We start from the raw sequence: 12,898 nt of genomic DNA, 5'->3' as shown, positions 1-12,898 counted from the left end.
CCTCGCTTGAGTGTCCAGCCACTCCTCCCAATTAGCTGTGTATAAGTCTGTCCCAACTGCACAACACCTTGGGGTCTCTGAGAGGGGTTAGAGGAAGTCAGTGGAGGGAAACACCGGAAGGAGCTCCATCTACACAGCCATGGAAGAGCCTTCAGCTGAGCGCAGACCCTTCAGTGCAGCCATGTTAAGGCCACCTATGCTCCAGCCTGTGACCCTCACCCCTAACTCTGTAAAGTAAGCCTGATTCACTGGTTGTTTCCCAAGAGTAGACATTGGTGGACTCACACCATAGGAGGAGGGATGCCTAGACCTTGCCATGGGAAGTTCACCGTTCCAAAGATTTTGCTTTGAGCTGGGCATAGCAGTGCATGGCTGTAATTCCACAACTCGGGCGCTGGTAAATCGAGAGAGCTGAGTTCGAGGCTGGCTTACCAGACTTAGTAAGGCTCTGGCTCAAAGTCAAACATGAAAGAGAGGCAGGTCAACTAAGCAGTTCAGTGGCCAAGTGCCCGCCTACTTTTCGGGAGGCACGGCAATCAATCCGCAGCACTACAGACGTGAAGGGGCTGGAGAGACGCCCAGCAGCTTGGGGTGCTTGCTGCTCTTCCAGAGGGACTGGGGTTCAGTTCCCAGCACTCAGGTTGGGCGGCTCACAATCGCCTGTAACTCCAGCTCTGAGGAATCGGATGCCCTTTCCTGGCCTCCATGATCACCCAAACACACGAGGTTACACTCACACATATGCAAAACAAACAAAAATACATTTTAAAGGAAGGGAAGGAGAGAGGGCAAGAGGGAGGAGGAGAAAAGATAATTAAACCACAGGAAGGACAATGGGCCTGTTCATAGCAGTGTATATGACAAGAAGCCACGTGGGACACCCTGTGCCTGCACAGCTGGTCCACTGTGATTATGCTTATGGGTCTGTCCCGTTCCACACCGTTGGGTGGGGTCTTAAGATCTCTCTGTGGTTTGGAGGGTCTACACCACTTCTATCCTGGTGACTGATGTGTACTGGTTGTCAAAGATTTGCTGAATGAGGGAGGTGACTTCCACAACACTGAAGATTTGTCTCCCATAGTCCTTCTGGCTCTACACCCCGCCACTTCAGACTCAGTGTCGGCAGCGTCTCCACCGAGCAGTCCTCCTGGTAACTAAGCCCCACTCCCTCCACAGATGGCCCCTCCCACACCTTGCCCCCACAGGACAGCCTCGTAGAGCTCAGTAACTTGGCTCCAGAATAGAACATTTAAGCTGTCGGTCCATCTGTCTCACCTGCCTCGGTAAGGTACCATGAATGTTCTTGAAGACGGAGAGCACATCCTTTCTGGATTGCTTGCTTTTGTTTAAGTTGCATGAGCAAGGACATGTTTTTTCTTTTACTGGCATATTCTCATTGTGCATGGCGTTGTGGTCACAGAGCAGCTCTGTCTCTGGCCTGTCAGGTACTTTGACCGTCTTGCCCTCCTGCTCCCTCCTTTTCTTCTCTTCTCCCCTCTGCCTCCCCTGTTAGTCTCCTCCCTTCCCCTCCCCTCCCCTTCCTGATGTCATATCATATATGCGTATGTATGTCTATATATTTATATGTAGATGTATAGATATGGTTTTACACAGCTATAAAGAATTCTATGACTCACACATGAGGAAAATGTGGTATTATTTTAAACCTCGCTTACTGAGTTTAATGTGACAGTTTCCAGTTTCATCCATTTTTCGACATTTGATTCTTTTAATAAAAATATTTTTATTTGTGTGTACCACATGCATGCAGTTGCTTAAGGAAGCCACAAGAGGGCAGCAGGTCCTCCGGAGCCAGAGTCACAGGTGGTTCTGAGCTGCTGGAATTGAGCAGTGGGGACCAAACTCAGTTTCTCTAGAAGAGCATCACGTGGCTCTTACGTGCTGTGCTCTCTCTGCAGCCCCGCCATTCATTCTTTGTAGATGACTAGCATTCCATTGTGCAGATTGGTGGTGGGATCCATTGTTCACGTGACAGGATCTAGATTGACCTAGAAAACAAATCTCTGGATGTGTCCTTGAGAGAACTGCTACGTTAAGTTAATTGAGAAGACCCATCCTTAAGGTGGGTAGTGCCGTTCATGGCTGAGGTCTGGGACCGAAAGGTGGGCGACCAAGAAGAACTGAGCACCATGTAAAAGCCAGGGGTGGTGATGTCATCTTTAATCCCATTCCTGGGGACAGAGCCAGGAAGATCTCCAGAGTTCACTGGGCAGCCAGCTGCCCTGACTGAACCAGTGCACTGGAGGGTCAGTGGGAAACCCTGGAGGGAGACACCAGCATCCACTTCCGGCATTCGCATGTGTCCACGTGTCTACATAGGACAGATATACATGCAAACACCACACACACACATACATACACACATACACACACATGCACACACTACACATACATACACATGCACACACATACTACACATACACACACATACTACACATATACACACACATACTCATACATATCCCACATACACACATGCACACACACATACTACACATACACACACATGCACACACACATACTACACATACACACACATACTACACATATACACATACACACATGCACACACATACTACACACACATACTCATACATATCACGAAAGCACACACATACACACATACCATACATACACACACATATACACACAAACCACACATACACACACACCACACACCCACATAAACACACATATACACACATACACATACATATCACACATACAAGCACACAAACACACACACATACACACACATACCATACATACACACACATATACACACATACACACATATACACACACATACACTCACAAACACACACATATCACACATACACACACACAAACCCACACACATACCACACATACCACACATACACACACACATACCACACACACACACACACACACACACACACACACACACACACATATGAAACCCAGCTGATGTGCCCATTTCCAGCAGAATGAACCCAAATCAACCTTTCTCTCTTCAGCTGCTTTTGTTGAGTACTTGGCCGTAACAATGAGAAAAGCGGCTAATACACTGCGTGTGCCACGCCCTCTTCATTCATAAATCCTTCATCTGTTCAACTCCTAAGCCAATCATTTACCTTGGTCACAGCGCTGTGGTAAACGTGAATACTCAGGTGTCTCTGCAGTAAGCTGTCTTAGGCTCTATCCAGTGGACACTCAGGAGTGGCATAGCTGGGTAGCTCTGGCTTCAGAATTTTCAAATGTTTATTTATCTATTCGTTACTTAGTGTGTGTGTGTGTGTGTGTGTGTGTGTGTGTGTGTGTGTGTGTGGTGTGTGTGTGTGTGGTGTGTGTGTGTGGTGTGTGTGTGTGTGGTGTGTGTGTGTGTGTGGTGTGTGTGTGTGGTGTGTGTGTGTGTGGTGTGTGTTTGTATGATGTGTGTGTGGTGTGTGTGTGTGTGGTGTGTGTGTGTGGTGTGTGTGTGTGTGGTGTGTGTTTGTATGATGTGTGTGTGGTGTGTGTGTGTGTGTGTGTGGTGTGTGCGTGCGTGCATGTGTGCACACGTGCATATACACCTATCTATGAGTCCAGTGTCTCTCTCAGTTGCTGTCCACCTTATATTTTGAGACAGGGTTTCTCATTGAACCACAGTCCATCATTTAGCTAGACCGGCGGGCCAGCCAACTCCAGGGATCCTCCTGTTTCTACCTCCCCAGAACTGGAATTGCTTGCATGTCGCCGCTGTGGCTGGCTTTTCACAAGGGTGACTGGAATTTGAACTCAGGTCCTTCTGACTGCCCAGCACTTTACCAACTGTACTGTCTCCCCAGTCCCTCAGGGTCTGCTCTATAGGACACAGCCCATTGCCATGTGTTTTTGCCTTCTGTGGCTACTGCAGGCCTAGGCACATCTTGTGTGTTTTCGCTAAGTGAAGGAAGGCTTCGTGTGCCTGCAGAGCTGGGCTATAGCAGCCAATATAGAATTTCAGACCCGTTTGATGTGCAGCAGCCTTACAAATCATCTTGCTACCAGCTACCGAAAGCACTAAAAAAACCCAGAGCACAATGTGGCATTTACTTGTGAGCTGCCTTGGAGGCCCCCGAGGCTGTGGGCTAGGTCCTGGGTAAACACAGGCGGGCACTGAAGAGCCATTGTGGACACTGGGCTTCTTTCAAGTTGCTCTGGGGTCTGAAGCCGATTTGCAGCTGGACCCCAGTCATTGCCAAGACTGCTCCCTGCCTCCCAACCCTCAATTTACCTCCCCTGCCTCTTTTAAAAATTAACTAAAAGAAACCATCCAGGGAGAAGCTGTTGGCCTGCAGGCTGCCGGTGGCAGGAGACTTTTGTATAAGCACAGGGTTAGAGCCTAATCCTCAGAGCAGGGATGAGTCCTCAGACAGGGGTGCTGAACACTGGACCCCAAAGGAAGCCCCATCTGGACTTGGAAGGCAGGCAGGTCAGGGCTGCCAAAGAGAAGGCCTGGCGCACTCAGGAGTCTTACTTCTGGGTGGGTTTTGTCCCTGGCTGTTTCTGTGCTGGTATTTCAGGGATCCCGGGAAGTTCCCAGTCTCTCAGGAAGCCCCTGCAGGCTCCAGATGGTATCCTGTCGTCTTCTTCCTTTCTTGTTGAAATGCAGATGGTCCTGAGAGGGACAGCTCTGGTATTTAAAGCCTGTGGTTAATTCTGGCTTTCCTGATTTAATTTGCAACTTTCTTGGGGCCTCCTTTCACATTTCTGGACCGTGGTCACTTTCCTTTAACACACATCATAATGTCGCCTAGGTAGAGGTTGTGTTTATTTAAAAACAAGATCTTGCAGGCTGAAGAGGTGGCTCAGTGGTTAAAAGTGTGTATGACTTTTGCAGGGGTCCAGAACTCAGGTTTCACCTTTTAACTCCAGATCCAAATCCAGGGGATCTGATGCCGCTGGCTCCAGTGGGCACCTACACTCACGGGCACTCCCATTCTTCACATAAATAATGATGATGATGATGATGATGATGATGATGATGATGATGATGATGATGATGATGATGATGGTGATCATCATCATCACCAAAAGGGGACTTTAGAGATCACAAATTAACCAGTGAAACATAGCCTTGCTTTGAGAAACAATTAAGCTGACCTTCTCACTGACCCCTCTGTAGGGGCCAGCAACAGCGACAGCCCTCTTAGGGGCTATCTATCCAAGACTGACCCCAGATAGCCCAAGGATTACTGGTCCTCTTGTGCCCACTGGTATACATGTGTTTGTCCGTCTTCATGCCCAAATCTTTGTTTCTAGGAACGGTTGTCTTCGTACCAGACACAGCAAACCCTCCCAAGGCTCTGCAGAGTTAAAACCGTGCATCTGAGATCTGTGCTGACACGGGCTTTGTAGTGAATCTTAGCAAAGGTATTCTCCCTGCCTTTATCTTTTCCCTTCCTTTGGTCCTCCACCTCCCCCTTCCAGTCCCCCACTCCCACCCTCCTTGGCTGAGCAAGTACTGAGCTTGAACCCAGGACACATGTCAGATGAACAAAGCCACCCTGGACTCCACCCCCAGCACAGGCACACGGTCCTTCCCATCTCCTTGAGAAGAGGTGCTTGAGGGGTTCAACGTTGGCCAGGAGAGAATGCACGTCACCAACTTATCGAGGGTTAAACATTCCTTTGTGTGATTTCTGGTTCTGGTTCTGCTGCACAAAGCCCAGTGAAGGCAGAGGTTGATGTGTTTATAGAAAGAGAAAGAGAGGGGGGACATGCTCTGTGTAGATGTGGTGAAGTATGGGCAAGGGGGTGCCTCCGAGGGTCCATGCTGAGGCATCCCTTCCCCCTGAGGGACCAGCCAGAATAGAGTTTATTCAGGACATGGGGCGGGGAGATGAGAGGGTAGTAGAGACAAAGGGAGGGAGAGAGAGAGAGAGAGAGAGAGAGAGAGAGAGAGAGAGAGAGAGAGGAGAAGAAAAAGGAGAGGAGGGGAGGGGAAGGAAGGAAGGGGAGGAGAGGGGAGGAGAGGAGAGGAAAGGAGAGGAGAGGAGAGGGGAGAATGAGGAGAGGAGAGGGGAGGATGAGGAGAGGAGAGGGGAGGATGAGGAGAGGCTGACAGTGAGCATGTAGAGAGAGGGGAGGGGAATGGGGAGAGAAGGGACAAGGGGAGGTGGGGGGGAAGAGGGCAAGAGGGCAAGAGAGCAAGAAAGCAAGAGAGGGAGGAGGGAGCAAGCAGTCCCTTTTACAGTGTCAGGTTAAGTGTTAGCTGTTGCCAGGTAGCTATGGGTGGAGCCTAGACAGAATGCTAACGAAGGTGACTTCTAAGGAGCCGCTCCTTATCCTGTTGGTGGCCACAGGTCTCCTCCCTCCCGTCCATCTCTTTCCTGAATTTAGAGTGCCTCCTACAGTTTGAATCTGAAATATCCCCTCCCTTCTACATACAGACTCACAATTCGAATGCTTGTCCCCATAGACTGTTTCGGGAAGCTCTGGGCCTTTGGGAGGTAGGGAGTAGCTGGGAGAATCTGTTTAGGGACAGGCTTCTACAAGTCACACCTGCCCCTGGTTTCTCCTTGGGCTCTGCTTCCTGGTTTGCTATGGGGCGAATGCCTTTACCTTACACCCCCATTCTGCTACGCAGTGGGCTAGCCTGCCCTCCCTGCCTAGGTAGATGGAAATTTCTAGAGCAGAGAGCCAAAGCAAGCCTTTCTCTCATTCCTTTGCCACAGTGACTCAGTGGTAACTACCACCTCACACTGTTAAATTTGCCAGAGCAGCAGAGAAGCCTTAACCCGAAGCAAGTTGTGCATTTTGACCATTAGCTGTCGCATGTCAGCGTGTTTGCAATGAAAAATAGCAAGGCAGAAAAGTCAAGGCCAGCCTGGGTTACACAGAGAATCCCCCTTCAAAATCCAAGGAATGTCAGTGTAGCTCAGCGGAGGGGCCTTGCTTAGCGTGTGAAGGTTTTACATCCGATCCCCGACACTGCAAAAAAAAAAAAGGGGGGGGGGAAACGATTACCTAAACTGAGGGAAAAAGAAACAAACAAAAAAGCCAAAATAGTACAAAGGAAACCCACAGGGTGAACTGAAGGTTAGAGGGGCTAGAGGAATTAATTACGGCGTTAAATAGTTCAAAGGAGGGCTAGAGAGATGGCTCAGTCGGTAAGGGCACTGGGTGTGCCTGCAGAGGACCTGAATTTGGTTTCCAGCACTCACATCAGATAACTGACAACCCCCGGAAACTCCACCTCCAGGGGATCTGTCGCCCTCTTCTGGCCTATGTGGGTTCCTGCATACAGAAACAAATCTTAAATAGCTCGGAGGAAGAGGGCAAACTGAAAGTGAACGCGGGTCACGCCTGTTCAACATTGGTTCCTATTTTTCTGGTTCCTTGACACAGGGTCATGATGTGTATGTAGCCCTGGCTGCCTTGCATTGACTATGTCACCAAGACTGGTCTCAAACTCGTGACAAATACCAGCCTTTCTTACTAGGATTAAAGCTGTATTCCACCACTTGGCAGCTTTGACTGATTTTGTTGTTTGTTTTAAAACAGGGTCTGGATGTGCAAGCCATGTCTGCTTGAAATTGCTGTGTAGTCAAGGCTTGCCTTGAACTCAGGATGTAGCCCAGGCTGACCCAGAATTTTGTGGCAATCTCTCGGTCTCAGCTCTCAAATGCTGAGAATTTAAGTATGTGCTACCCTGTCTGGATCAACTTGTGTACTTTAAACACGTGTGAATTCATTTGGAACCTCAGTTTATTGTTTAATTTTGTATATGCAACGAAATATAATATATTTTTTTGGTTCCTTTTTTCGGAGCTGGGGACCGAACCCAGGGCCTTGCGCTTCCTAGGCAAGCGCTCTACCACTGAGCTAAATCCCCAACCCCAATATTTTTTAACATTATACACTGGAGGCCAAATCCACTTACTGCCGAGATAACAAATCACTAACAATTAGCTGAATCATCTGAAAATAAGAGGATAGGCATAGCTATCTAAGTGTAAAAGTGGATCTGGAGAGCTAGCTCCATGCTTAAGAGCACGCGCTGCTTTTAAATGGGACCCAAGTTCAATTCCCAGTCCTGAGTTCAGGTTGCTCCCAACTGCCTGTAAACCCAGTTTAGGGAGATCTAACACCTTCTTCTGACCCCGTCACAAACGTCACAAACGCGACTGAAGATGGGAGGCTCACACAGTGCAAAAGGTAACCCAACGTTAGGGCTGAGTCATGGTTGGAACCAGAAGGGGCAGCAGGGCACCAGGCAGTGCCATGGGAATGCAGTCTCTGTGGACCCCACCAAGCGCTTGACCAAAGCCTGATCAAGCCCTGCAGAGGGCATCGCCGGCATCGGCGCCCCTCTCAGACTGGTAGGCATGCTTGGCGTCCGTTACCCCCTTCGCCGCACCCCTCCCCCACGGTTTACTTCCAGGCTGCCCATTAAAAAGGTGGCCAGGCTGGTGTTTGTTTATTGGAAGAGGAGGGGATTCTTGGGAGAAGGATTCGAAGCCCACTGGTCTTCATTCCGCCGTGATTCAACGCTACATCTTTTCCTGTCTGCTGACTTTTTAGCAGCCCTGCCTGCCTCTGCCGGAACGAGTGAGCAAATAAAAGGATTGCTTCGTAGGGGCTTGACAGCTTTGGAAATTTATCTTCGTTTGCACAGGGGGAAAAAAAAAAAACCCAAAGTCTAACTCCACATTTCACACAAATGTGCAATGTGTGCCTCTGGGAGCAGAGAGGAGAGGGTAGCAAGAAGGACGCCATTATTGACGGGAAAGCTCCCCGCTGCAGCGAATAGGACGCAGTCTAGACTACTTAAGTGTTGGTGTGGACTGAACACTGGAGCAAGCGGAGTGTAGTAGGGGGTTTTCAGTGATATAGGGGAATATAGTATGAACAGAGAATTAAAAATAATTCCCCCGGGGTTGGGGATTTAGCTCAGTGGTAGAGCGCTTGCCTAGGAAGCACAAGGCCCTGGGTTCGGTCCCCAGCTCCGAAAAAAAAGAACTAATAATAATAATAATAATAATAATAATAATAATAATAATTCCCCCGAGCTGGGGAGATGGCTTAGTAGGCAAAGTGCTTGCTGGGCAAACGTGAGGGCTGGGGTTCGATGCCAAGCGTCCACATAAAAGGGTGGACCTGGCCTGGGGGATGGTCAAAAGTTAACACTAGACTGCTCCCCCAAAAGACCCAAGTTTGGTTCCCAGGTCCCATGTCAGGCGGCTCAGAACTTCCTGTACCCCCAGCTTCAGGGGATCCGACACCTCTAGTCTCCAGGACACCTGTGCTCACTTAAACGAACCCACACATGCACATATAGTAAAATAAAATAAAATAAAAACCCACAGCTTAGTAGCACCTGCATGTGATCTCAGGGCTAGAGGAATGAAGGCAAACTGATCCTTGGGGCCCATGGCCCACCAGCCAACCTACTCACTTATTAAATTCTAGGCCAATGAGAGACAGATCTCAAAAATAAAATGCACCCAATAATGACATTCAAGGCTGTCCTCTGGCCTCTACTCATGTATCACATGAGCACACACATACACGTACCTCCCCTCCCCTCAAAGTTCATGCACACAAATAATTATCATCTAGGAACAGGGCCTAGGAAGAGGCCATCACAATACTGCGGCTGAGATGAGAGCATGATAAACTCATAGGTCAGAGGGGACAACGAAATGACACCCTGTCCACGAAGACCAAACACCAAACAAACACACTCAAAATAATTTAAAAGAAAAAAAAAGCTTCAAATGTTAGAAGCCCTCTGGCAAAATGATGCTGTCTGCCCCCAAAGGCCTTCTGCTCTAATCCCAAAATGTCTTTGCCCCACTTATAACGCTGACTTGTTCAAGTTCTTAATTATGCAAGTTAAGATTAACTCATTTATCTTGTAAGAAATGCAACATCAGAAGCATGTGTCATTATGAGTTGGTACGTATAATTTTTAAAAGACTAAATTGATCATAGTGCCTCGTGTCTGTAAGCTGGGAACTCCAGAGGTGGACGTAGGGAGATCAGATTTCAAGGTCATCTTTAAGAACTTAGGGAGTCCAAGGCCAGCCAGGACTATCCAAGACCCTATGTCAGAAAGAGAGAGAGACAGAGAGAGAGAGAGAGAGACAGAGAGAGAGAGAGAGATATGAGGTGAATTTATGTATTTGAATTTAAATGTTCAAGGCATATGATTGGGAAAAATGTTGTTCAAGGCATATGATTGGGAAAAATGTTGTTCAAGGCATATGATTGGGAAAAATGTATTGGGTGTCAGTGAGGGAGGCTGAGAGTGGGCATGACTTATCACTGAGAATCTTTTTCAGTTGTCGAAAGACACAGTCTCACAGATCTAAAAGGCATAAAGCCAAGCAGGACAAACATGGAGATGGAGAAAGGGTTCAGGGGCTAAGTGCGTGACATCCTGCTCTTGCAGAGGACCCAGTACCGTTTCCACCCTCCATATTAGTTACTATATAACCTGTAACTCCAGCTCCCAGGGATCCAACATCCTCTTCCAGCATCCGCCGGCACTGCTGTCAGGCGCATTCACCCCCAACCACACACACACACACACACACACACACTTAATAAAATCTTGGAGCTGGAGAGTTGACTCAGTGGCTAAGAGCACTGGCTGCTCTTCCAGAGGTCCTGAGTTCAATTCCTGGCATCCACACAGTGGGTCATAACCATCTGTAATGAGATCTGACGCCCTTGTCTTTCATGCAGGTACATATGCAAATAGCTTACTCATAACATAAATAAATCTTAAGTAAAATAAAACCTTGGGGCTGAAGAGATGGCTCGGTGGTTGAGAGCACTGACGAGTCTCCCAGAGATCCCCAGCACCTACACATGGGTTCAAACGCCTGCAAGTCCAGTTCCAGGGACCCAACGCTCTCTTCTGGTTCCCAGGGACACCATTCATGCATACGGTACACAGATGCACATGTAGGAAAAACATCCATACACATAAAACAAAAATGAATAAATTCTTAAAATATTAAATCTTTAAAAATGACAGAGTTATACCTAGGTATCATAAAACTGCTGGAGGCATATTACAGAAAATGTCTTAAATAGTAAAGAAAAAAGGAGGAACATAATACCATTTAATTTTTTTAATTTTTTTTTTTTCGGAGCTGGGGACCGAACCCGGGGCCTTGAGCTTCCTAGGCAAGCGCTCTACCACTGAGCTAAATCCCCAACCCCTAAATTTATTTTTATGTATGTACACTGTAGCTATCTTCAGATACATCAGAAGAGGGCACCAGATCTCATTACAGATGGTTGTGAGCCACCGTGTGGTTGCTGGGAATTGAACTCAGGACCTCTGGAGGAGCAGTCAGTGCTCTTAACCACTGAGCCATCTCTCCAATCCCATAATATCATTCATAATAACCGTGATCTCATTAAATTTGTGTATTCAAAGCTGAGACATCTCATATTACAGACATAATGCGGCACGTATCTCTCTGTCGACATGTTAAACTCATCCATTCAGAGAGGAGACTATCTATGAATGCTTGTGAAACAAGTCTGTTGATTGATCTGTTCATCTGCCAATCATTTAAGACCAACCTTCCAAAGGACACAGCACAGGATATTTGAAAAGAAACGGGAAGAAGTTAGACCCGACTCATACGACCAGGTGATATCTGGCAAAGCAGTAATCAAGAGTAAATGGTGCTTAAGTCGAGACATTCGTAACAGAAAGAGAGAATGAGGGGGCTGGAGAGATGGCTCAGCGGTTAAGAGCACCCGACTGTTCTTCCAGAGGTCATGAGTTCAATTCCCAGCAACCACATGGTGGCTCACAACCATCTGTAAAGAGATCCGATGCCCTCTTCTGGTGTATCTGAAGACAGCTACAGTGTACTTATATATAATAAATGAATAAATCTTTTAAAAAAAAAAGAGAGAGAATGATAAACCATCGAGACGATGCCAGCTAGGAATGTGTCAGGGACAGGGCTGGAGAAATGGCTCAGCTGTTCAGAGCACTGGCTGCTCGCTACTCTTCCAGAGGACCCAGGTTCAATTCCCGGCACCCGGATGGCAGCTCCCAACTGTCTGTAACCCTAGTTCCAGGGGATTTGACACCCTCATAGACATACACGCAGGCAAAACGCCAGTGCACATTAAATAAAAATAAATAAATAAAATAATGAATGTCAACGCAGATTTTCTTTAAGAGCAGCTTGCCCTGCTGTGGCGTGCACACATCCCCACATCCCCTATAAATAAATGCCTTTAAAAGGGGGCAGCTTTGGGGGCTTGGGGCATAGCTCAGATGGCAAGTGTTTGGTTAGCATTCATGATGCCCTGGCGACTGCACAAACCTAATGTGGGAGCTTCCATCCCTAACTTCAGCTCTGAGAAGATAAAAGAGGGAGAGTCAGAAGTTCAAGGCCATCCCCAGCTCTATCATGTGAGTTCACAGACAGCCTGTACTACTGAGAGCCTGTCTTTCTTACTTATTTATTTGTACATTGTGTGTATATAATGTATGCTTCTGCGTATATGTTTGTGTGTGGGTAGGTGTGTGAGTACCCATGCGTGTGCGTCATGGTGCACACGCGGAAGTCAGAGAACGACATCAGGTGTCTGTCCTCGCCTTCCAGCTGCTTTGGGACAGCGTGTCCTACTGTTCATCTTTGCATAAACCAGGCTATGAGGCCACAGATTTCAGGGGTTCTCCCATCTCGCTGTAGGAGTGCTGGCCGTGCAGGTTCTGAGGAGTCTCATTACCAGCCCTCCATCCGTTAAACAACCTCCCAGCCCAGTCTTCAAGCCATTTCCTAGTGGCTTTGCTCTCCACTTCCTCCTTGGGACCTTCTCGATGTGCACAAATCAGGAACCCACCAAGTGCCAGCCACTGGCTAGGCAACCATCAGTCATTTGCTAG

This window comes from Rattus norvegicus, chromosome 8 (assembly GCF_036323735.1).
Source record: "Rattus norvegicus strain BN/NHsdMcwi chromosome 8, GRCr8, whole genome shotgun sequence".
Taxonomy (NCBI): domain Eukaryota; kingdom Metazoa; phylum Chordata; class Mammalia; order Rodentia; family Muridae; genus Rattus; species Rattus norvegicus.
Note: the sequence above shows the minus strand (reverse complement) of the source record.